A 27,979-nucleotide genomic window follows, 5' to 3' on the forward strand; every position below is an offset into this window, starting at 1 on the left:
TGTACAATTATGAATCCTTACCAACAGAGCATGCTTCCAACCAAATATGGTTGATATCTATCTCTTAGTTAGGGATTCTTCCAGGCAAATTTCGTTAATTTCCAATTAGTAGTTCAGAAGAAGAAGCCGTTTCAAAAAATTGTTGACACGGACGACGGATGCCACGGTATGGTGTTAGCTCACCTTGGTCCTTTGGACCCGGTGAGCTAATAACAGTAAATTGCTTGTCAATGAAATCGTGTGTCAGTACTTTCAACTCACTTCCAGTGAGTTGTAGGTACTGACTGCATCAGTTGTCCTACATCTGGAGGATATTACACTGTAAAATTCTGAATATTTACATCAACATCAGCTTTCAGTAACACGTCACCACACTTTGCAGATCCCTGTCCTGCTGCTGCATGAAGTAGTGTGTCACCTGTATTATTCTACACATTCACATCATCTCCAGTCTCAACGCTCTCCGTAGATCTCAACATCAACACTCTGCTGCTTTGTGAAGTGGAGTGTCACCTGTATTATTCTGTACATAAGCATTAGCTCCAGCCTTCAGTGGCACATCTTTATACACTGTAAACATCCTTGCTGCTGCTGCTTTGTGAAGTGGAGTGTCACCTGTATTATTCTCTACATAAGCATTAGCTCCAGCCTTCAGTAACAAATCTATACACACTGTAAACATCCTTGTTGCTGCTGCTGCTTTTAGAAGTGGAGTGCCACCTGTATTATTCTGTACATTAACATCAGCCCCAGCCTTCATTAGCACATCTATATACACTGTAAACGTCCTTGGTTCTGCTTTGTGAAGTGGAGTGCCAACTGTATTATTCTGTACATTAACATCAGCCCCAGCCTTCATTAGCACATCTATATACACTGTAAACATCCTTGCTTCTGCTTTGTGAAGTGGAGTGCCACCTGTATTATTCTCTACATAAGCATTAGCTCCAGCCTTCAGTAACAAATCTATACACACTGTAAACATCCTTGCTGCTGCTGCTTTGTGAAGTGGAGTGTCACCTGTATTATTCTCTACATAAGCATTAGCTCCAGCCTTCGGTAACAAATCTATACACACTGTAAACATCCTTGTTGCTGCTGCTGCTTTTAGAAGTGGAGTGCCACCTGTATTATTCTGTACATTAACATCAGCCCCAGCCTTCATTAGCACATCTATATACACTGTAAACATCCTTGCTTCTGCTTTGTGAAGTGGAGTGCCACCTGTATTATTCTGTACATTAACATCAGCCCCAGCCTTCATTAGCACATCTATATACACTGTAAACATCCTTGCTTCTGCTTTGTGAAGTGGAGTGCCACCTGTATTATTCTGTACATTAACATCAGCCCCAGCCTTCATTAGCACATCTATTTACACTGTAAACATCCTTGCTGCTGCTTTTAGAAGTGGAGTGCCAACTGTATTATTCTGTACATTAACATCAGCCCCAGCCTTCAGTAGCAAATCTATTTACACTGTAAACATCCTTGCTGCTGCTTTTAGAAGTGGAGTGCCAACTGTATTATTCTGTACATTAACATCAGCCCCAGCCTTCATTAGCACATCTATTTACACTGTAAACATCCTTGCTTCTGCTTTTAGAAGTGGAGTGCCAACTGTATTATTCTGTACATTAACATCAGCCCCAGCCTTCATTAGCAAATCTATATACACTGTAAACATCCTTGCTTCTGCTTTTAGAAGTGGAGTGCCAACTGTATTATTCTGTACATTAACATCAGCCCCAGCCTTCATTAGCACATCTATATACACTGTAAACATCCTTGCTTCTGCTTTGTGAAGTGGAGTGCCACCTGTATTATTCTGTACATTAACATCAGCCCCAGCCTTCATTAGCAAATCTATATACACTGTAAACATCCTTGCTTCTGCTTTGTGAAGTGGAGTGCCACCTGTATTATTCTGTACATTAACATCAGCCCCAGCCTTCATTAGCACATCTATATACACTGTAAACATCCTTGCTTCTGCTTTGTGAAGTGGAGTGCCACCTGTATTATTCTGTACATTAACATCAGCCCCAGCCTTCATTAGCACATCTATATACACTGTAAAATCCTTGCTTCTGCTTTGTGAAGTGGAGTGCCACCTGTATTATTCTGTACATTAACATCAGCCCCAGCCTTCATTAGCACATCTATATACACTGTAAACGTCCTTGGTTCTGCTTTGTGAAGTGGAGTGCCAACTGTATTATTCTGTACATTAACATCAGCCCCAGCCTTCATTAGCACATCTATATACACTGTAAACATCCTTGCTTCTGCTTTGTGAAGTGGAGTGCCACCTGTATTATTCTCTACATAAGCATTAGCTCCAGCCTTCAGTAACAAATCTATACACACTGTAAACATCCTTGCTGCTGCTGCTTTGTGAAGTGGAGTGTCACCTGTATTATTCTGTACATAAGCATTAGCTCCAGCCTTCAGTAACACATCTATACACACTGTAAACATCCTTGTTGCTGCTGCTGCTTTTAGAAGTGGAGTGCCACCTGTATTATTCTGTACATTAACATCAGCCCCAGCCTTCATTAGCACATCTATATACACTGTAAACATCCTTGCTTCTGCTTTGTGAAGTGGAGTGCCACCTGTATTATTCTGTACATTAACATCAGCCCCAGCCTTCATTAGCACATCTATATACACTGTAAACATCCTTGCTTCTGCTTTGTGAAGTGGAGTGCCACCTGTATTATTCTGTACATTAACATCAGCCCCAGCCTTCATTAGCACATCTATTTACACTGTAAACATCCTTGCTGCTGCTTTTAGAAGTGGAGTGCCAACTGTATTATTCTGTACATTAACATCAGCCCCAGCCTTCAGTAGCAAATCTATTTACACTGTAAACATCCTTGCTGCTGCTTTTAGAAGTGGAGTGCCAACTGTATTATTCTGTACATTAACATCAGCCCCAGCCTTCATTAGCACATCTATATACACTGTAAACATCCTTGCTTCTGCTTTGTGAAGTGGAGTGCCACCTGTATTATTCTGTACATTAACATCAGCCCCAGCCTTCATTAGCACATCTATATACACTGTAAACATCCTTGCTTCTGCTTTGTGAAGTGGAGTGCCACCTGTATTATTCTGTACATTAACATCAGCCCCAGCCTTCATTAGCACATCTATATACACTGTAAAATCCTTGCTTCTGCTTTGTGAAGTGGAGTGCCACCTGTATTATTCTGTACATTAACATCAGCCCCAGCCTTCATTAGCACATCTATATACACTGTAAACGTCCTTGGTTCTGCTTTGTGAAGTGGAGTGCCAACTGTATTATTCTGTACATTAACATCAGCCCCAGCCTTCATTAGCACATCTATATACACTGTAAACATCCTTGCTTCTGCTTTGTGAAGTGGAGTGCCACCTGTATTATTCTCTACATAAGCATTAGCTCCAGCCTTCAGTAACAAATCTATACACACTGTAAACATCCTTGCTGCTGCTGCTTTGTGAAGTGGAGTGTCACCTGTATTATTCTCTACATAAGCATTAGCTCCAGCCTTCAGTAACACATCTATACACACTGTAAACATCCTTGTTGCTGCTGCTGCTTTTAGAAGTGGAGTGCCACCTGTATTATTCTGTACATTAACATCAGCCCCAGCCTTCATTAGCACATCTATATACACTGTAAACATCCTTGCTTCTGCTTTGTGAAGTGGAGTGCCACCTGTATTATTCTGTACATTAACATCAGCCCCAGCCTTCATTAGCACATCTATATACACTGTAAACATCCTTGCTTCTGCTTTGTGAAGTGGAGTGCCACCTGTATTATTCTGTACATTAACATCAGCCCCAGCCTTCATTAGCACATCTATTTACACTGTAAACATCCTTGCTGCTGCTTTTAGAAGTGGAGTGCCAACTGTATTATTCTGTACATTAACATCAGCCCCAGCCTTCAGTAGCAAATCTATTTACACTGTAAACATCCTTGCTGCTGCTTTTAGAAGTGGAGTGCCAACTGTATTATTCTGTACATTAACATCAGCCCCAGCCTTCATTAGCACATCTATTTACACTGTAAACATCCTTGCTGCTGCTTTTAGAAGTGGAGTGCCAACTGTATTATTCTGTACATTAACATCAGCCCCAGCCTTCATTAGCAAATCTATATACACTGTAAACATCCTTGCTGCTGCTTTTAGAAGTGGAGTGCCAACTGTATTATTCTGTACATTAACATCAGCCCCAGCCTTCATTAGCACATCTATATACACTGTAAACATCCTTGCTTCTGCTTTGTGAAGTGGAGTGCCACCTGTATTATTCTGTACATTAACATCAGCCCCAGCCTTCATTAGCACATCTATATACACTGTAAACATCCTTGCTTCTGCTTTGTGAAGTGGAGTGCCACCTGTATTATTCTGTACATTAACATCAGCCCCAGCCTTCATTAGCACATCTATATACACTGTAAACGTCCTTGCTTCTGCTTTGTGAAGTGGAGTGTCAACTGTATTATTCTGTACATTAACATCAGCCCCAGCCTTCATTAGCACATCTATATACACTGTAAACATCCTTGCTTCTGCTTTGTGAAGTGGAGTGCCACCTGTATTATTCTCTACATAAGCATTAGCTCCAGCCTTCAGTAACAAATCTATACACACTGTAAACATCCTTGCTGCTGCTGCTTTGTGAGGTGAGGTGAAATGGGGTTTAACGTCGCGTCCAAGATTATTGCACTTATATAGCGACGTGCATGCACGTGTATGTGTGTGTGTGGCTGCTTGTACTAGTCCGGACTGATGCCGATTTATAGTGCTAGCTCACTGAGATACCATGCCGCAGTTTAACATGAATACCCCACTCAGACACAGTATACTGACTCCGAGCCGACCAGTCCTTGTTTTAGCCCCTTAATGCCGAGCGCCAGACAGGGTAACAACAAGTACAATCTTTTAACGTCTTTTTGTATGACGCGGCCCGGGATCGAACCCCGGACCTTCCGCTCTCCGGGCGGACGCTCTACCACAAGACCACGGAGGCGGTCTGCTGCTTTGTGAAGTGGAGTGTCACCTGTATTATTCTCTACATAAGCATTAGCTCCAGCCTTCAGTAACACATCTATACACACTGTAAACATCCTTGTTGCTGCTGCTGCTTTTAGAAGTGGAGTGCCACCTGTATTATTCTGTACATTAACATCAGCCCCAGCCTTCATTAGCACATCTATATACACTGTAAACATCCTTGCTTCTGCTTTGTGAAGTGGAGTGCCAACTGTATTATTCTGTACATTAACATCAGCCCCAGCCTTCATTAGCAAATCTATATACACTGTAAACATCCTTGCTTCTGCTTTGTGAAGTGGAGTGCCACCTGTATTATTCTGTACATTAACATCAGCCCCAGCCTTCATTAGCACATCTATTTACACTGTAAACATCCTTGCTGCTGCTTTTAGAAGTGGAGTGCCAACTGTATTATTCTGTACATTAACATCAGCCCCAGCCTTCATTAGCACATCTATTTACACTGTAAACATCCTTGCTGCTGCTTTTAGAAGTGGAGTGCCAACTGTATTATTCTGTACATTAACATCAGCCCCAGCCTTCATTAGCAAATCTATATACACTGTAAACATCCTTGCTTCTGCTTTTAGAAGTGGAGTGCCAACTGTATTATTCTGTACATTAACATCAGCCCCAGCCTTCATTAGCACATCTATATACACTGTAAACATCCTTGCTTCTGCTTTGTGAAGTGGAGTGCCACCTGTATTATTCTGTACATTAACATCAGCCCCAGCCTTCATTAGCACATTTATATACACTGTAAACATCCTTGCTTCTGCTTTGTGAAGTGGAGTGCCACCTGTATTATTCTGTACATTAACATCAGCCCCAGCCTTCATTAGCACATCTATATACACTGTAAACGTCCTTGGTTCTGCTTTGTGAAGTGGAGTGCCAACTGTATTATTCTGTACATTAACATCAGCCCCAGCCTTCATTAGCACATCTATATACACTGTAAACATCCTTGCTTCTGCTTTGTGAAGTGGAGTGCCACCTGTATTATTCTCTACATAAGCATTAGCTCCAGCCTTCAGTAACAAATCTATACACACTGTAAACATCCTTGCTGCTGCTGCTTTGTGAAGTGGAGTGTCACCTGTATTATTCTCTACATAAGCATTAGCTCCAGCCTTCAGTAACACATCTATACACACTGTAAACATCCTTGTTGCTGCTGCTGCTGCTTTTAGAAGTGGAGTGCCACCTGTATTATTCTGTACATTAACATCAGCCCCAGACTTCAGTAGTCTGCTGCTGCATGAAGTGGTTTGTCACCTGTATTGTTCTGTACATTAATGTCAGCTCCCGCCTTCAGCAACGCATCAACACAATCTGTAGATCCCCGTTCTGCTGCTGCATGAAGTGGTGTGTCACCTGAATTATTCTTTACATTAATGTCAGCTCCAGCATTCAGTAACGCATCTACATTCTTTGTAGATCTCAACTCTTCTGCTGCCTCTTTATGAAGTGGGGTATCACCTGTTTTATTCTGTACGTTAACGTCAGCTCCAGCCTTAAGCAACGCATCTACATAAACTGTAGATCTAAAATTCGTTAATTTTTCTATTTCGAAAGCAAGTGGAGAGATTACATCATCCTGAACATCAAAGTCAGCTCCAGCCTTGAGTAACACATCTACACTCTCAGGTCCCAACACTGCTGCCGCCGCTTTATGAAGTGGGGTATCACCTGTATTATTCTGTACATTAACATCAGCTCCAGCCTTAAGTAACACATCTACACTCTTAGGTCCCAACACTGTTGTTGCATTATGAAGTGGTGTGTCACCTGCATCATTCTCTACATTAACTTCAGCTCCAGCATTAAGTAGCGCAGCTACAGTCAAAGATCTAAACACTAATGTTGCATTGTGAAGTGGTGTGTCACCTGTATTATTCTTTACATTAACGTCAGCTCCAGCCTCAAGTAACACATCAAGACACTCTACGGAATCCCTCTTTGCTGCTTTATGAAGTGGAGTGTCACCTGTATTATTCTGTATATTAGCGTCAGCTCCAACCTCCAGTAGTAACACATACATAAAATCTGTAGATTCAACATGTGGTGCTGCTACATGAAGTGGAGTGTCACCTGCAAAATTCTGAACATTCACGTCAGCTCCAGCCTTCAGAAACTCATAAAAAAACGCTAAAGATCCATACTCTGACGCTGCTTCATGAAGTGGTGTGTTACCTCTTTCATTCTGTATGTTAACATCCGCTCCAGCCTTCAGTAACACTTGAACACACTCTATAGATATACTCTTTGATGCTACATGAAGTGGTGTGTCACCTGTTTTATTCTGTACATTCACATCAGTTTCAGCCTCCAGTAACACACCGACACACTCTGGGGATCCCTCCCTTGCTGCTACATGAAGTGGTGTGTCACCTGTATTATTCAGTACATTCACATCCTTTCCAGCCTCCAGTAGAACACCAACACACTCTGGGGATCCCCCCCTTGCTGCTTCATGAAGTGGTGTGGCTCCTGTTTTATTCAGTACATTCACATCAGCTCCAGCCTTTAGTAACTCACCAACACACCCTGCAGACCCAAGCCTTGCGGCTGTATGAAGTGCTGTATCCCCTGTTTTATTCTGTACATTCAGGTCAGGGCCAAGAGACAGAATCTGATTGACAAACAAACTCTCTTTGGTTTCTGCGGCTAACATAAGCGGTGTTTCCCCATTATTGCCACACCTATCATCTATGTCAAGTTCCATGTGTTCACTGATGTTGATCAATACACTAAAAGCAGCATTCTTACACAACCCAAGTAAAATGTCACTTATTTCACCCTGGTTGAATGATATGTTTTGTTTCTCTACCATAACTTTGATGAGATGATACGACTTGTTGCTAGAAAGTAATTCACAAAATGATTGTCCTGATGTTTTATCAGTCAGTTTCAGAATATCAGGAACACGCACGTGACAGTCTTTCTTCAGGCAGTCAATTAGCAAGTCAATAAACTTTGAATTACAACACGCTTGATGTGATAACACATGCAACAAATTGCACCTTGTCATTTCAGTTGCAAATCTTCTTGCTAAATTTCGAGCATAGGTCCATGGGATGTTTGTCACAAGATCTGTTTCACCAGGAACGTTAAGACGAAGTCGCTGATGGATGAATGACAAACTACAATTTTCTATGACAAACATTGGACAGTTTGTGCTGAGAATTAACGCAATACTGTCATATATAGATGGATGATCAAACATGTATGTGCTACCTTCCTTCTTGAGATAAGATCCAACCAAATCCTCAGCAGCTGATATGCAAGCATACCCAAGGTTGTCATCCTCCTCCAACTCTTGTCCACTGATCTTCCCATCTCTTTTAATCATTGCCATGAACACTGAACGCTTTGTCTCATCTTTAAGAAATTTATTCAAGGTCTGTTTGAGGAAAGCAAGAGGTGTTTGAAAAAAAGTCTCCACTGGACACGGAGTCTGATCCTTTTCATATGCTGTGACAAACATTTTACACACGTGAGGAAAGCCGTGTGGACAGTCAGCCTGACATATCTGGGACATAGTTGACTCCTCAAAGTTTATGTCTTTTTTGCAAGCATGAAAATCCCATATCTTCCTTTTTTCATTAGAGTCTCTCTGCGAGGAAACTTCCACCACGTATTGCGGACTAGATATGCAATCTGTCATCTTTCCTAAGTCTGCCAATGAAGATTTAAGCACATAATCACGGCCTACGAGGATGATAATAGTTTTCCCTTTGTTTGGTGCTGTCTTTTTTCGCTGTGTTTGCACATCTTTTGTTCTCTCTGAAACTTTATCAATTTTAGTTGACTTGTCTATGTAATTGTTTTCAGTATATTTTTCTGGATCTGCCATATCCACAATAGGTTGTAGACATTGTCTCCACTTGGCCCACGATGCTGCATCGAATTCCAGATCACCAAATATGTCATCTAACATAATGACAGGGTCAGTGCAGGTTGTTATGACCTCATTGAACTCTTCTGGCGACTCTACTTTATACACTTGTCTCCCCTGACTGTGCTGATCTTTGAGAGCAATGTAGGCTATTGTAGTCTTCCCCTCTCCTGGTCTTCCTTTAATTGTCACCCATGTTGCACCTCTGTCTAGCTTGTTTGTCACCTTATGCAGGGCTTCTGTCTCCACCATGTCTTTAGTGTAAAACTGTATCCTGGATTCCGTTCGTTCTGTTGAAACAAGATACACGTGTAAAGACTTTAATTTGTTCTCAATTAAAGAAGCATTATCACAAGGTTGATTCCTAGCACCCTCGTGTTTACATGTGTGAGTGAGTGAGTTTGTCATTTCCACAATATTGTAGTCAGATTGTAACCAGGTACACATCATTATGAACAAAATCAAAATCAAACTTGTTGCCATGGAAACAGAAAACAAATATGAATTCTAAACACCCTTAAATGGCAAAAGGCTCCATTTGACAACCTGGTCTTTGTGTGTGCAAAGTGTCATATTAGTTTTAGAGATATGGTCCAGACAAACACGCCACTATCAACAGAATCAAAGTCAAACTTGTTGACATGGAAACAGGAAAAAATTACTTTTTGGGAAATTCCTAAATAGCAAACTTCAGCCCTTGATTAATGCATGTACCAAGTTTGGATGAAAAATGTTGAATAGTCTTTTTTAGTTCTGCTCTTGAAATGACAAATACACCACTATAAACAGAATCTAAGTCAAACTTGTTGCCATGGAAACAGGAAACTTTTTTTTTAAATCCTAAATTGCAAAATGCACCATTTCAGCCTTTGATTAATACATGATACAAGTTAGGTTCTGTATTTTCAGTTCTGCTCCGGAAACAACACCTACCTTCGTTTCAGCTGAGTCTAACTTGTTTCCATGGAAACAGGGAAAAGTCAAATTTTGAAAAATTCCTAAAATTCCTAAATAGCAGCCCTAAACTTCAGCCCAGGTTTGGATGAAAAGTCTTTTACAGTTTTAAAGTTGTGCTCCAGAAATGACACCTACCCCTACTTAGAAAGGGGTTTGCACAAACCCAGAAAACGGGGACAGGGAGTTAGCCCTGGTTACTCAGATAAACAGATATATAGGCAGGAGAAGAACACACATAAGGATGGCTTGAGGATGTGGTTAAATTGGACCCACAAACCAGATCACTGGAACCCGTGAAGATTTCGGGGTAGATATAGGTCTTCAGCAACCCATGCTTGCCGTAAAAGGTGACGATGCTTGTCATAAAGGCGACTAACGGGATCGGGTGGTCAGGCTCTCTGACTTGGTTGATGCATGTCATCTATCCCAATTGCGTGGATTGATGCTCATGTTGTCAATCACTGGATTGTCTGGTCCAGACTCGTTTATTTACAGATCGCCGTCATACAGCTGGAATATTGCTGAGTGCGGCGTTAAACAACAAACCAACCAACCAACCAGAACACTGGAGATTAGACAGACATAGACGAAAACGAATCACATGAATACAGTCTTTCCAGAATTAGTCGGACCAGTGGACCCAGGGAAGGTGGATCCCTTTATGGTTGACATGAATATTGATGGACAGGTGTCACCTATCAAACAAGACACCAAAGCCACATTTTCAGTGATCTATGGGGGCACGTAGTGTTGTATGCATATATATATGAAACTGTAAAATTTTAGTAAACACCAGGGAGAGGGCATTCTAAGTTGGAAGAACTTGTCCCCCATCCCGTTCACTCCTTGTGAATAAATATGTTTAAATCAAAAACATTGGAAGGACAAAAACATATTTCCTTCAGAGCTCATCTTAAGGGCTTAACAAAGTGAAAGTATTCCAGTCCTTGGATACATATGACGTGCAAGAGAGCTGAAGGAAACTTAAAATCTAAATATTTTTTACATTTGTATGCTTATCCTGCATTCACTGCTTACCTTACGACAACTAGAAGGACAGCAGAGCTGCAAAGGTCCTGGGTGAAGAAATAAAGTTGTAAATTCTTTACTTACTACGTCATAGAGCCGCCGATCACAAACAAGATTGTCTAATATTCTTCCACTGGCGGCAGTTGAGCAACTGCACATGGAAGTAGACTGGCTCTGTATAGGGCGAGTTCATTATTTGCGTCAGGGGTTGGTAACCTGCTGGGTTACAACCAGAGGGCCAAACTGCGCATGCCTTCGATGTCCTCGAGAGCCACAAAGCCAAGATAATGAATAACGAAAACTGTGTCAAACCTCCAGAAATATCCTTCTGTGATTGTTCTAATAAAACAATTGCCGTGTAGAGCCATGGTATGGCTAATACCCTGAGATCGTGAGGGTAATTCACTCTCGGCGGATTCCATTTTGGCAATCTCGTAGGCCTGAAGGATGACTGCGCGTAACCATAGAGATATGGTGTTTGCGACTACCTTCGGTCTTGGACATGGTAAACGCGGGTATAAATACTGTAAAACGTGAAATTAATGCGTCTCCAAAAGAATGCGACCGCTGGCCCCTAGCCAAAAATGCCACTCAATATGAATGCGACACCCCCTCCTAATAAATAATAGTTTGATGATTTTACGAGCGCTTCACCCTATGGCTATTTCGCACTCGGGGCAGACGGGTCGTATAAAACAATAAATAGTGGGAATATAATAAACGTCCAGCCCAAAAACTGTAAATGAAGGGGGGTTAAAGTAGGAGAGAAGAGGGGTTTGGGATGAAGAGGCAAAGGGGATGCCAAATGAGATTGTAAAGTCCTACGTTAGCCAGTGTATAATGGTATAAAGGTGATAAAGAAACAGAAAAGGAGGAAAAAATAAAGAAAAAAGAGATCAGTTAAGCTGATATTTTAATATATAATAAGAAAACTAAAGAAAAAATAGCAATATAAATAAGTAATGGATATGGTTGGGTAACCTAAGCTATTAAACTGGGGTCTAGCGCGGGGGTGGGTGGGTGTAGGCTAAGTCGCGGTGCGTGTGGCAGTGTCAGTAGAGTCCTTGACCTTGGGGGGGTGGCTGGTTAAACGGCTGTTCTTTTAGTGAGTCTGGTTATGGCGGAATTTGGAGCGCGGACGTTGTAGTAGACAATCCGCGCTGAGAATTTGGATCCCGATCCGAATCTGCAAAGTTGCTAAAGTAATGGAGATTTAGACAGTGAATTTGATTGGGATGGTCTAAAGTTTTGCTATTAAGTTTGTTTCTTTAAGGAAAGTGTGCTTGGACACTCGCCCCGTACAGACGTGTCCTTCCCTGCTCTCCAGCTCATTAGCCAAATTGAGAGACATCGCTTTGTCACTACCGAGGGAGCTTGTCTGGGAGGGAGCCCTTGCTGGCTTACCGGGTTGGGGACTACTCCCTCAAGACTTCCTACAAGTCAAACTCCTCCACCCTTTCGATCACCTTTGACCTCGGTCAAAGGAGACCAAGCCTCAGAAGGAAACAACCCAGGCCACAGCTCCCCTGCACCCCACCCGGTGCAAAAGGCCAGGGCCGCCAAAAAGGACAAGCCCCCTCCAGTTCTCCACATGGAGATAGAGCATAACCATTGTGATTTGCATTTTTGTATATTATTCTGGAAACTTTGTTGTTTTATAATGTGTTTTATTAATGTTTTTGTTTCGGCTTTGCTTGTATGGAATTGTATTGGGAGTGCCTCTTCATTTGTTGCTGCTTTTTCTGTTTGGTCTGTGAATTCATTTCCTGGTATGCCTGTGTGACTGTGTATCCATACTAATGTTATTGTTTTGTTTGCTGTGTTTAGTTTTGAATGGGTGTTTACTATTTGTTTAATTAGGTCGGGTCTGGTTTTTGAGTGTTTGTCTGCAATTTGTTTTATTGTGTTTAGTGAGTCAGAGATAATGATGATTTTGTTTTGGTTTGTTGTTTCAGCTTGGTGGTATGCTTGTAGTATGGCTAGCAATTCTGCTGTATTTGTATGGGTATAGTTTGTGTAGTGGTATTTTTTGGTGATTGGTGTAGGTTGTGTGTGGGGGGGGGGGGGGGGGGGGGAGGTCATGGATGTACGAGTCATTTGGGTGTGTGTGGGTAATGTGTTCTAGTTGGTTGTACAGGTTGGTGATGAAGGGGGCTAGGCGTTTGTTGTTTTTGAATTTTTTTATGGTGGAGGGTCTGGCGTTTTTACATTTCAGTGTTATTTGTTTGAGGATGAGGTTTTGTTGTGCCCCAGGCCAGTAGTTGGGTATTGATTGGTGACGTTTGAGTTGTATTGATGTAGTGCCTGTAAGGATTTGTAGTGTGTTAAGGTAGGTGCCAGCTCTGGTCCCCAGGGCTATCTTAAGAGCTTTATATTGAATAGAGTTGAGCTTTTTTTCCAAGTTTTCTGTTAGGGAGTGGAAGACCGGAGAAGCATAATCTAATTTTGCTTGTATAAGTGTTTTGTATATGTTGATGAGTGTTTGTTTGTCAGCTCCCCAGTGAGAGCCGCTGATGGCTCTCATAAGGTTTATGTCTTTTTGACAAGAATTGACCAAATTATGAATGTGGGGAGCCCATGTGAGATGTTGGTCAAATGTGACTCCTAGAAATTTTGCTTCTTTTTGGAATTTAATAGTTTCTTCATTAAGTGTGAGTTTGGGTGTTAAATTTGGCATGAAGGTTTTTTTTAATAATAAGCCGATGGTTTTTTGGGGTATTGATTTTGAACCCCCATTGGGAAGCCCAGTGTTCAAGGTCCAAATGGATGGGTTTGATTCTTTTTTCAATTTGTTTTAATGATGTTGATGACGTCCAGAATGAGATATCGTCTGCGAATTTTGCTGTAGTTATATTATTGGGGAGTTTTGGAAAAATGTCATCAATCATGAGATTAAATAGCGTGGGGGACAGGATGCTTCCCTGGGGGGTGCCATTTTCAAGCGACACCCCCTCCTCTCAAGCATCAGTGGATTTATATCTAAAGAAAATGACCTATGTCAGGTTTACAGGAGAATCCTCACCTTAATCCAACCTTACATTAATCCAATCACACACCAAATAGCACCGCTTATTAGCCCTGAGTAGAATACTTCAGCTAAAATAATACGTGCGCGCTGGCTCGCGTCGGCCTTTGATGCAGTCGCAAAAAGCAAAGACACCGTGTTGGGTGGCGTCTGTCTGGACTTGCAGGTGTGATCAGTGATGACATGAGTCAGTAGAACGCTTGTCTTGACCCAAACAGTGAAAATTCACAGGATGTAATTAGTGTTTGAATGACATTGTTTATATACTTGTTACAAGTGCTGCTCAATAAACATTGATGTGGAATACATAGTTGTTTGTTTTCAGCGTATGTCTAATTTGGTATTTCTGCTATCCAAAATGTCTTATTGTTGATATAAATGCGATGTTTGATAATGCAAGCAAAGACCACTCGCATTTTTCACATTTAGTTCACGCTCGCATTAATTTCACGTTTTACAGTAACCGCTTCCTCGAACCACGCCTAGTCTTGGAAACCATTGTTTTCTTGGTGAGGTCATAAAATGAGGATGCACAGAGGGGCTCAAAGGTGGCCCTCGCAAACCTCTAAGTAACACGTTCACGTCCCAAGCAGGTGGGCAGAACTTGGCCTCCTGATTCTCAAGCCTGAATGAGCATAATAGGGCCTGTAGTTCTGTGACCTTAATCACCTTGTGATTTTCCGGGACAACCAACACTGAGTTAAGTACAACCAATTATGTAGTAATAGTGCTACCTTCCAAGTGTCTTTAGTACACAAATGTTGGAGGTATTCCGCCAGGAACTGTTGTGACACAATCGTAAGGTCTTGATTCTTTTACCTTGCAAAAAGTCTCAAATTATCCCCACTTGTCATCGTATAGTCCTCAGGGAGAGGAACGATGAACTAAAGCTATCTATAGCTTTGATGCCCATGCCGAAATAACCCATTCGCACTTAAATGCCTTTTAAAGACGAGCCATGCATGCAGACGTTTGGGTGAGGATGGATGAATAGGTTGGACCACTGTGGAAGGGGATCATCTTCTGTGAGATTTTTCTGAGCTCGACGAACTGGAATGCTTCTGTGAGAACTTTCCACTCGGTGTGAACCATCCTGTCTGGACATGATGAGGTATGGGCCAGAATGTTTCTACATCCGGGGATGTGCTGAACTATGAACTGTAGTTGCAGTCGATCCACAAGATGGAAAAAATCTGAATGTCTGTTGAAGTAGAGAGTGGGAGTGTGTTTTTCCCTGATTGTGCAAGCACCACACCACAGTGCTGTTGTCTGTGGATATTGCAAATTGAGCAGACTGTAGTTGATTCTGCCAATGTGATAAGGCCAGAATTTAAGCTTCCAACTCCAAGTTGTTTATGTGCCACTTTCACTGAACGCCGAACCATAGCCTTGAGGTTATCTGGTCTTGTAAGTGAACACCCCACCCCTGAATGGAGGCGTCCATGAACAGGTGGATATTCGGGGACTCCGAAGACATTCAACGCCACCAATTGAGGTAAGGCCCTAGTTTAGCCGGTAGAGTGATGGCCTTGAGGGGATCCTGACTCCTGATGTAAGGGTTCAGGAAAAGATGAATTGGTTGCAGTTGTAAGCAGCCCATGCTAGTTAAGTCCTATCCTGAGGTGAGTAACCCAAGCAACACTTGCAATTGGCGAAGTGTGTGTGTTTGGTGTAGAGCAGATGAGAACAGGCATAGAATCTTGTGTCATCGGTCCCTCGGTACAAATAGGAGATCCTGGTCTGTCTGGAACAGGCTTCCTATGAACTGAAGCCAAAAGGAAGGAGATAACTCCCGACTTCGCCTCGTTGATTAGACATAGTAGCCATCTGCCTGGTGAATTAACGGTGGTGTACTAACATTGACATGTGTTGATGACATAGTAGATCGTTCCCATCTACGACTCGAACCAAGTGTTCGTCAAATGTAGATACAAACTAATTGGCTACATTACTCCTGTAAATAGCCATGAGTCACTGACATGCCAAATGGGAACACTACCCATTGGTAATGAACCCCATAGAACTGGACCTGAGGAGTCTACGGTTGGGATGGATAGTCAAGACTGATCAACAATCAAACGTATTGATGTTGATTATGAGAGTTCTCAATGTGGTGAGGCGGCAATTATGTGGACGCTTCAGTTAACACAGTTGTAACCCAACTCTACAGCTCTTATTTCAAACAGTATGTCTATGTTGGATTTTCCAAATCAACCTGTGGTCAACTGTGTGTATACAGAAACCATGATATAGTATGATGAGTAATCAACCTTGGGATTTGTCCCTGCCACGCCCTTTCCCACTAAGGGAATACTGGTCTTCCTTGAGAGACGCACGTCTAGGCTTAAACTTACCTGACTTGCCATCCAACTGGAATAGACTAAAAGAGACGTGCTCTAGACTACTGAGCACAGTGTCATTCCAAGCATTTGGGGAACTTGCCATGCATGTCTGCGATCTATTCATTGAACAGGGGAGTAGAGGTTGACTGTTCACAGTTACGGGTGTCCTATTACCCACCGATATTTGACAACGGCTGGGTGGTAATGCCCGAACCATGTCCTTCGCTGTTCAGCGATTGTGACATTCCTCTCGTCTCACAACGGGATTACTGCAAAATATGATTGTGAGTAACCTGCTTTTATATTGTAAAACTCGTTGCAGAGAGATTTACACAAAAATTACATTTAGAATTTGGCGAGCAAATCGATTTTTGGCGATTTTTTTCCACGACAATATGTACAATGTGCAAACATAAGTTACGCAAATAAACCATTGTTGATGAAATGGTACTAGAAGAATGCCGAGGAATTTGAACAATAATCTATCGGCAAAAAACTGAAAGTGTATGCAATATTTTCATATACGCAACTCAATGTAAACCAAGGCTATTTACATTTAGAGTTTGGAGAGCACATATGTGTGCAAGCCAAAGAACGTGGATGATAATCTTTGTAGGATTTATTTCACGATAATTAGTACAATGCTCAAGCATAAGATACGCAATTAAACCATTGCTGATGTGACAGTACTGGAAGAATGCCGTAGAATTGAACAGTAATCTATCGGCAAAAATACGAGCTGAAAGTGTATGCAATATTTTTATGTACGCAACTCAATGTAAATAAAGCTATCTTCTTTTAGATTTTGGCGAACACATTTATAGGTACAAGCCAACCAACGTGGATGATAATCTTGGTAATTAGTATAATCATGCAAACATAGGTTATGCAATTAAAGAATTGTTGATGAAGCCGGACTGGAAGAAAGCCGTAGAATTGATATTAATCCATAGGCAAACATATTTTAAACGAGTTGGCACACAATTCAAAATGGCAGCAAACAACAATTATGTGGCAGGAAAAAAGACAAGAGTCTTTTCACGCCTAATTACTTCACATAAAACTACACAACATGAAAAGAATACATCACCCATCGCAGATCAAATTTTAGGATTGTAGACGAAAACTAAAGGTCTGAATTAATCCAAAAGGAGAGCTCTGCTGGGACACATCCTTGCTGTTGTGCGACAAGCAGTGACGTGGATATGACCTTAGGTGTCATCAAGGTCACAGGATAGCAACAGGAAGGTCAATTCAGGGACTTCAGAACAACAACTTTATTTCTTCACCCAGGACCTTCGCAGTTGCCCTGTCCCGTTAGATGACGTAAGATAAGCAGTGAATGCACTAAGGAGTACTGCAGGATAAGTAAAAAATAGGTGAAAAGAAGTGAACACAACCTATTCGGCTGAGACTGGTGAAGACATTTGTAGCTAGTAAAGGCCTGAAGGACATTGTGAACAAATACTCAGATGGTTTCAGAAAGATCTGGGAGAAATGAAGGATACAATGATACAATCGAAATGTTGCATATGCCCCAATGGAAAATGTGGAAAACGAACTTGATGGGCTTGAAAAAGCTGGAGAGATTGAAGCTGTCCTAGGCTCCAACTGGGCTGCATCAATTGTGTTAATAGTAAATTCTGACTCGTCGGTCCGAATTTGCAGAGATTACAAGCTTACTATTAACCAAGTTGCCAAGCCAGATTTCTACCTTATTCCAAGAATCAAAGATATATCCCTATCTGGTGGCAAGACTTTCACTAAGCTAAATGATGTGAGTAATGCTTAGCAGCACTAAACCCTTGATGATGCATCAAAGAAGCTAACAATCATCGATACAAGCAGAGGATTATACCAATACAAATGACACTATTTGGTATATCAGCGGCACCTGCAATTTTCCAACATACCATGGAATGTTTACTGCAGGACATCCCCTATGTCTCTGTCTATCTTCACAACATACGGATCACAGGGGAAGATGAGGCAGAGTGCTAATTCAGTGGAATACCTTAGTTAAAGGCTAGATACTGAAGGTCTGCATCCTGTAGACGACAAAGTCAAAGCAGTGGTGGCTGCACCAGCACCAACAAACTACAGTGAATTTAAATCATTCTTAGGAATGTTTCGATACTACCAGAGATTCCTATTGAACCTCCCTAAGACACTGGTGCTACAGAAAGACAGGCTTTGGTCCTGGCACAAAAGGGAACAAGAACCGTTTCAAAAAGGTAAAGTTGCATTTGTATTCATGTAAGCTGTTGGTACACTATGACCACAAGCCGCAACTGATGCTTGCTTGAGATGCATCTCCTTATGCCTTAACTTTTGTTGTTTTAAGCTGTAGTTCATATGGGAGTAAAGCGTCACAGGCCACCTTTCCCCAAACCCCACTTTTTGTTGTTTTTGTAAGTATTAAAAAGACAAAGTTTTTTTGTGGGCGACTTAACCATTTTGTGTTGTCGCACATTATACTGGATGGCACAGAAAAACCAATAGCTTTTTCATCAAGGTCACAGTCCGGGCCAGAGAAAAATAACTCACAGTCAGACAAAGATTCTCTTATCATTTCATCAATACATCTACGGACACAGGTTCCAATTGATTTCAGATCACAAACCACTGATGGGGCCATTTTACTCCCAGAAAGCAATACCTACACTGTCAGAGGTCAAGAAACTAGTTTTGAGTGGATTCCATGACAAAATGCCATCTGATGAACTTTTGAAACAGTACTGCAAGTATGCCAGCAATGTAAGCCCACACCTGCTGAAGTGAGGCGACACCCCCATGTGACTAGCCTAAACAGCCATATATGGGGAAGATGTTCTTGGTGCACATTGACGTGCACTCAAAGTGGATGGAACACAGTGGGTGAATACATCTACGACCAGTAGTTGTGTTGTATAATATTGCTAGAAGAATATAAGGTCACAGTACCACACATAGATACACGCAACATATCTGAGTGATACCGTCCAAAAAACATATTGACAGATTGCTATTTTTGTTTGGTCCTGTGGTTTTCCCCAAGAAAATGTGAAACACAACTTAGCATTATGCACAGGCCATATCAACTAATAAATGCTAAAAGCTTCAAAGACCTTGCTAAACTTACTAACCGAACTTAATGTAAATAGTCATATCATTTTATACAAACAGGGTGACAGTTGTAACAAATATGCAAGATTATAGCAGACAGCATTCATCATAAATCACACTCATCTGGACAGACCGTCTCTGTGGTCTAGTGGTAGAACGTCCGCCTGGAGAGTGGAAAGTCTGGGGTTCGATCCACGGCCGTGTGTTACCAAAAGACATTAAAAGATGGTACTTGTTGTTACCCTGTCTGGCGCTTGGCAATAAGGGGCTAAAACATGGACTGGTTGGCTTGGAGTCAGTATACTGTGTCTGAGTGTGGTATTCATGTTAAACTGCGGCATGGTATTTCAGTGGGCTAGCACTATAAATCGGCATCAGTCCGGACTTGTACAAGCAGCCACACAAACACACACACGTACATGCACGTCGCTATATAAGTGCAATAATCTTGGACGCAACGTTAAACCCCATTTCACCTCACCTTCACCTCATCTGGACAATCAATGTGAGAAGAAGTACAGCAGATAACTCACTCCTGATCTGTACTGTAGTCAGTGGTTTCCCCTCCTTCTGGTCAGCCTGAGATGTACCAACGTTCTGACTTCCTCCAATGTTTTGGGTTCCTCCAATGTTCACATTCCTGGCACCCTTGACTGTCACATCTCCAAACTGTTGTGTGATAACCTGGTGTAGGTTGACTGTGAAAGAACCATATGACTGAAGCTTTCTTGAATTGGAAATTTCCATATTTGAACTCAAATATCTCTAGTGATACCGAAAACTAATATAAACAGACAAAAAAGCAGTTACTTCATATCGGCTATTACTGCATCACTACGTTTGTTCTAAAGTGGCTAACCTGAAATTGAGCAGAATTTGTGCTTAATTCTGATGACCTTGCATGGAGCCTATGTAAGGTTACGGTCCCCCCTGCTCAATTTTGAAGTCACAGACGCTATATATAGAATACTAAACAAGCTCCCGTGTAATACCAATTTTATGAAACGAGTGAATAGTTGTGGTTTTTGACAAGCGAAAGCGAGTCAGATACCACAATTTTTCACGAGTTTCATAAAACTGGTTTAACACGGAGCGAGTTTAGTATTTTATTTATTACTTGCCATTTATAACGGGTTTTTTTTAATTATACTGTTGCGTATGAATAGGCGGACACCTACATGATCCACGGCATAGTCCAATTGAGTTTAACAGAATAATACTTCAAACACGTCAAAAGCTGAAACGTTTGAATTTAATACCATACAACGGTCCACCTGTAGAATTCACAAAATTATCGTAGGGCTAAGACTATCACAACTCATATACATTAACTTAGACTATCGACTGTCGTTGCGCTACAATACGATCGCCTTGTGGAACGGGCCTTGCATCTCCAAGTTTACAATAACGTCACAATACCCTATGATGTAATTTGTGGAATTTTGTTGCAAGATCTGTCGGCGAAGAATGCCACGTGACGTCAGCCAAGGTTGCTGGGGTCATCGAATCTGCATAAGCTCCTCTCAGTGCTCTATCAACTCCACACAATGTCGTTGAATAAGCCAAGGGATGTTGAGAGCTTTCAATATTTGTTCGTGAATCGTGTTCCGAGAGTACATAAGCACGCGTTTTGATATTAAACAATGTGTAATACAGCTGTATGTTTATTAAACGGGTGATCTCTTCACGGGCAAGTAATAATGCATTTTACCCAACAAACCCAAGTCATTTGAAAATATCCTATTGTAGATATTAGATATCTGAACCATTAGTCTTGTCCATTTTAATCTTGTAACAGCACTCACCTACAGTAGAACCACCAGTCACTGGTACCTGAGGTAGCCCAGACGACTGAATCTCTGATACAACAGTTTCTGGGATTCTGGATAGAAGAGATGATGTGGACGCTGGTGTCAGGGTTGATGTTCTTGGAACTTGTAGACTTGTCCCAGGAACTACACAAGCTGTAGTTGTGGACAGCTGTACCTGACTTGCCATATGATGAACATCAATAGCGGGAGCTGGTTGGAGTTGTGTCCCCTGGTGTTGCTCTGTGCCCACATTGTGTGGTGCTAGTGTCGTGGTATCTACAAAGGGAACAAGCAGATTACAGTTGGAATCAAAGGATGTATAAAAACTAACATTGTTACAGAGAGCTACAAAATATAGTTTGTAAATAAAAACAGCAAAGAATTGTTCGCAATTGTAATGGTCAGTTACTGAATTATTTTTCACCACCTCTCACCATACAACAGACCCCTCGTCATCACGTCGTAACTGGAGTTTAGTTTCTTATGTGTACTACCAGTTTGGCAAACACAACATGTGTACATTGGCATCCAAACATTTTGGTTCAGAAGATATTTTGGCAAAAACTTTAACTGTACATTGAGAGCCAGATGATTACTTGATATGGCTATCATCACTCTTATTACATGTCCCGTTGCCGTAGATCTTTTGAAAACGCAGTGGTCAACATATCAAAGCCACAAGACTTTGTAGCTCCTTTAAATTATAAAGAAATATTTTAAAACATTTCAGCTGTGGCAACAAACATTTTTGTTGAGTTAACAAAACATTTGTGTGAAAGTTTCATCTCCCACTTTTAAATTCAGATTTTTTGGATAAAAAATAAGGAACCAATGCCAGAAAATAGCCAGTGTCTTGATTATCTTCCGAAACATATTCCATTAGGTGTAAAAGGCAAATAGTGATGCAAATATTCAACACAGCATATTAAATTGATAAAGCCTTAGTGCCAATGGTGAAGCTTGGCAACTTAAAATCACAATAGCAATAGCAGCCATTAAGAGTCAAAAGCTCGAAGTAACTGTACATTTTGAGATAGAAAATTACTTAACAAGGCTAACTACAATTGTATTTCCCGTTACCATATATAGTTCTTTAAAAACGCAGTGGACAATATACTAAAGCTGCAATGCTCTGTAGTTCACCTGAATTGTAAAGACAAATTTTATTACTTTTCAACCCAAATGCGGTCACGTATAGTCATCATGTATAGTGAGTAAACGACATTAGTGCAAAAGTGTCTGCCGTTCACATTCCACATAGCAACACAGCAGGTCACAGCAATGAATGAATGCTGACTGCTTCAGTAACATTTTCAAGCTCATGATTTACTTACCAAACTTAATGTAAATAGTCATAAACATGTAGGTTGAAAACATTTGGTGGCAGTTGGAGCAAATGATAAGATTACAACATTCAATCCAACATTTTACAAATTGCCTGTCTCCTCAGCACGCTCAGCTGAACTGACAATCTGACATGGTTTCCATGTGGGTGATGTTGGTGATGTTTTCCACTTTGGAGAAAAAACAAAGACAAAGACTCATTGCCTGCATGCATAATGCTCTCACTTGACTTGGTAACCATGTTATTTCAGATGCATGAACATTAATCTGTAGCCAGGCTGGCATTGCATTTTTTTTAATTGGCTCCTTTAGAAATTGTGTTGGCTTCTATTGAAATATGTGTGATATTAATTCAATTAGGAGCCAAGTGACTGAAGAAAGACTCAATATCTGAAGAGTTGATATCATGCTGTCAATGCATCAATTAATACCGTATTCGACGTAATAAGCGCCCCGCACTAATAAGCGCCCACGGCGATATTTGCTAATTTATTGGCTAGTGAACAATCCCAATTAGCACCCCTTCCAATTAATCAATGTACACAATACTTATTTATTCTCGTATAATACGCACTCGTGTGTTATATGCACCCTTAGGTATGGGCAATAAAATTCTGGAAAAATATATCTGTCGTATATAAACATTTCAGGCTGTCAGCATAAACCACGAAATTTATCTTTCAACCCTGTTTTTTTTCACCAAAATAATATTCTAATAAGAGCCCCCTATTTCTAATTTTGAGAGCGCCCTGGGCACTTTTTACATCGATTACGGTATCCTCATTTCCTTGACACGTACATACCCTTGTTTACCAGTTGGTATGACTGTTGTTGAACAGTTTTGAATTGGACCTTTATGGCACCTGATCCAAGTTGTGACATATCTTCTATTCCATCCCCTTCTTCCTCATCTGTGATATCACCACACAAACTTTCGTCAACGCTCTCTTCATCAGCATATTCATCTTCTGCATCCTCCCTAGTACTTCCCCCACCTTCTGTCATTCTTTGTGAATTGTCTGTGGCAATACCTGCAAGTTCCATGTTTTCTCCATCTGATGCCGTGTACCGGTCATTGTGTTTCCTCATGTACTTTACTGGTGTGCATCCTCCATGCTCTGTGTCATCTCCATCCGATTGTAATTGATCGTTCTCCATCGCATGTATAGTCAGCCGCTATGTATATCGTTCTTATTCATTTCTTTGAGTATTCGTCACTGTTTCCTGTCATTCATCCGTGTCTTTAATCCGTGCTGCCATCAAACTCATCATCATCCTACAATAAAAACATCTAAATGTGTACATCTGTGTGCAGGACCTCTCTGCCGAGGTAATGTTGCTCACCTAGATATGTAGGTCAAATCGTTGTTTGCTTTCAGAATGGTCGAAATACAAAGGTCAATTATTATTTTTAACTATGCGAAACAAGACCCACTCCCCATTAGGGGTGTTCAATTAGTATGCCCGACTTCTTACTTACTTACTTATATTGGAGATTTCGGACTGCAAGCGTATGTCGCACACGGTGTGCCCGACTTACCCGACTCTTGAAAATATAGTTCCAGGCAAGTGGGTAAATATAATTGAGTTGCCTGAGCAGAAGGGCTGGGATGGGTATCTCGGGTATCCGGGTCGGGTGGGTACTGAGTAGGACCCGGGTACCCACAGGAATACCCGGAACCCGTTTTAATGACAAAAATTATCTAGAACTCTATGGTTACACTACAAGTCACTAATGTTCGCATTTCTTTCTGACTATGCACCCATTCCTTCCGATTTTTTATACGGTTGAATAAAAATATAACTTAATTCAGCTTCAGTGTATGAATGACCAGATTGTTTAATACATGTATCTAAATACGTTTTGCCAGGGCTTTGCTAAAAATGTTCCCAACCGGACTTGAGACATCTCCTGAGACCAACAGTGGGTACCCGGGTAGGGTCAGGTAAAAGGGGGGTGAGTACCCGGGTAGTAAATTTGGACTCGTCCCAGCCCTACTAAGCAGGAAAGTTCGAAAATTTGGGGTATTAACTTTGAAACTTACAAGATGCATTGTGTGTTTGTCGACTGCAGATGAACAACAAGGTATGCAATATTAGCTACAAAGTTTAAATTAGGTACTTGTTATCATGAAGCCGTATTGCATACCTTTGTAGACATTCACAAGCACTATTATACTTCGTATATAATTCGTAATCAAGAAAATGATGTGTAGTTAGGGTGTAATTCAAGGTCTTTTCAAGTCGTGTTTATTTTAAAGGCTTTTTGAGTTGAGGCCTGTTCAAGAAAAACTCTAAAATTCAAGGCCTTTGCAAGCCCAAATCACATCAAGATAGACACAATTTTTATGGATAACAACTTCTTTAATACTGTAAAAGGCGACGTTTCGGTATAGATCCTTATACCGTTGTCAAGCAAGACTGAATGAGGTTGTTGTTGTTGTATTAGGTGTTTAAGAGGTCGCCTTCTGCCTAGGCAATTTCGGCTGACCTGTCCCTCTTTGGGACTCCTGTGTGTGAGAAGGGTTCACATATATATTGTGAGTTCGGTGTTCACATAATTTCTGTTTTTGCATTGATATGATTTCTTTTTTCTTATATTGATATGATTTCATTTTTATCCGTGGCTGCTCTGTTTATATACGTTCGAGCAGCTGTCCATCTCTCAGAAATAGAGTTAGTTTGGCCTTCGCTATTGCATCTCTTGGCTTTAGGAGATCTATGACAGATAGCGGATCTAACTGCAATTCTTGTTTTAACCTAGCCCGGGCTGGGGCATGGTCTTGACATTCTAGTAACAGGTGGTCAATGGTTTCAGCCTGATTGCAAGATGAACAAACCTTGTCATAGTGCTTTTTGTGACCAAGTCTGAGGCGTGAGATAGCAGTTTCAATTTTCCTTTCATTTGAGTATGAGTTTGGCTTTTGTTCCATGAATGAGGGACATAGTGTAGAATATATATAGCAAGTGGATGATAACAGTAGAGGATTAACAGTAACAACAAGGGCATACATGAGTGGGATAACAGGTAGGTGTGACAACAAAGGGATTATGCTATCACAACACGATGGGCAGAAAACACATAGCTAGAAGCCAATAGGGGCATGAAGCCAATAAACAGGTGATTATTGGTTGATGAGTTCATAGTAGGCGGATGGGATGAAATAGCCTTGATCTCTGTTGATTGATGGCTTGTGGCGGCGAATATGGACTGCTTCTGTTAGTTTTCTTTTGGTGAAGTCATGGAGGTTGTTGGCGAGGATTTGGACGTTGTCCCAGTTGATGATGTGATTGGGACAGTTGATGATATGGTCCGAGATGGCTGATTTGCTGTCGGATTTGGTGGTGGAGGTTTTATGCTCTTTGATTCTGGTGTTGATTGGGCGGGATGTTTCACCTACGTAAGATTGCCCACAGTTGCAGTCAATTTTGTAGACTACACCTTTAGCCTCTTGGGGTTTAGATGTGTTCCTGCCGTTGGCTCTTAACAGGGTGTTGAGGGAGTTGGAGCTGGTGAAGTGGGTGTCGATGTTGGCTTGCTGTTTGAGGAGGCGGCTGATGATGTGGGAGGCTTTTCCTATGAACGGGAGCGCGATGCGGAAGGGCGCTGATTCGGGTTTAAGGGTTACAGGTCTGGGTGTGGGATGGAGTACAGAGGCGATGATTTTGTCGACTAGTTTGGCTGGATAATTGTTGAGGTGGGTGAAGACTTGGCGGAGGTGAGCGATCTCAGGTTTGGGGTCAGCAGAGGAAAGGTTGATGGCACGTTTGGTAAGGGTGGAGATGATGCCAGTCTTGGTTCTAAGAGGGTGGTTTGAGTTGAAGTGGATATACTGGTCGGTGTGGGTGGGCTTCCGGTAGACACTGGTTTGGATTCTGTTAGCTGAGTTTCTACAGACGAGGACATCTAGGAAGGGTAGTTGGTTGTCCTTTTCTGTTTCGATGGTGACCTGTTATCCCACTCATGTATGCCCTTGTTGTTACTGTTAATCCTCTACTGTTATCATCCACTTGCTATATATATTCTACACTATGTCCCTCATTCAGTCTTGCTTGACAACGGTATAAGGATCTATACCGAAACGTCGCCTTTTACAGTATTAAAGAAGTTGTTATCCATAAAAATTGTGTCTATCTTGTCATCCGTCAACTTCTAAGTAATGCCTATCAAACAATCCAAATCACATCCTGTATCAAAAGGAATTAATTACATATGACCAATAAAGATTATTTGGTGAAATGAAAAATAAAATAAATGGCTTTGGGGTTTATGTTGTGCACTACTGTTGCCTATGTATTGTTAGTTGTATACTAACATAAATTCAGAAGAACTGTGGGAAGGTTTTATGTGAAACATCTAACTACAAATGAATGTAAAATATATTTCAAGATGTTTACATATCATATTCATCAAGGGAAAATATGATGTACAGTCAAAGCAAATTCCCCACAATGAACAAAAGACTGTATCACAAAATTACACAAGTGGATTCTAAAAGTAACATTGGTTAATTTTATGCATGCCAATTCCCTATATGCAAACGTTGGTGGAGTAGTTTTTATGCACTGCAACAATGTTTAAATATGAAACTTGATATCATAGCATACAAAGTTTACGAGAAGAGGTTCAAGATCAGTGCTAACGGACGAATGGACGACCTACGTGGCATAAGGTAATGCAAACAAATGAGGCGTCCTCATATACTTGTACTCAGTGTGGTCCATTTTGACGTTGGTCCAATTTGGCTTGTATGTTGTACAAAATGTACCACATGCTAGAAACTTTGAGCATGAAAAGAAACCAATCTTTTTTTTCTGCTGAATTTCATCATCCTCTAACAAACGTTCTGCCAGACTAGTGTCACTTTCATGTTCAGCTACACCAAGAGGGTTAAAGTCCAAACGGCCTCAAAACTCAAGATGGCCACCAATTACCAGAAAGTCATAACTGCCATAACTAAAAATATAAGATATGAAAATAATATTAAAGAAGTACATATACAAGGTTGGTTCTGCATGCCAACAGCATGCTATTACAGTGTAAATCTTTTCCAGAAGATTTCACTTGTTGTTAACCAATCTCAAATAACTTTCTTTGTTGTCCTTATTTTTCTGTGTGGCCGTTTTGATTGTCTTTGGGGCGTTTTGACCTGCTCCCCACCAAGCTGGCGTCTATATTAGAATACTCACACTCCTATTCGTTCGCTGATTCAACCCGACATTAAATAGGGTCACATTAGATAGACATTACATAGTGATGATTATATATAAACATAAATCCGTCGACACTTACTTATTGTGTTGCTCGAGGGAGAGACGTGTGGACGTGGCCCACAGTGAACATGTTCAGTCCTGAATGTAACCGGGAAAAAACTGGGCTAAATATCGATTTG

The 27,979-nt window shown here is 41.2% G+C and overlaps 1 pseudogene; it reads right to left on the reverse strand.

The window, feature by feature from the left end:
• Positions 1-478: 478 nt before the first annotated feature.
• On the reverse strand, positions 479-27,912 carry LOC139455083 (ankyrin repeat domain-containing protein 17-like; annotated as a pseudogene).
• Positions 27,913-27,979: the final 67 nt, after the last annotated feature.

The sequence above is a fragment of the Haliotis cracherodii genome, unplaced genomic scaffold (assembly GCF_022045235.1).
Source record: "Haliotis cracherodii isolate W230 unplaced genomic scaffold, xgHalCrac1.p SCAF_11, whole genome shotgun sequence".
In the NCBI taxonomy this organism is placed as follows: Eukaryota; Metazoa; Mollusca; class Gastropoda; order Lepetellida; family Haliotidae; genus Haliotis; species Haliotis cracherodii.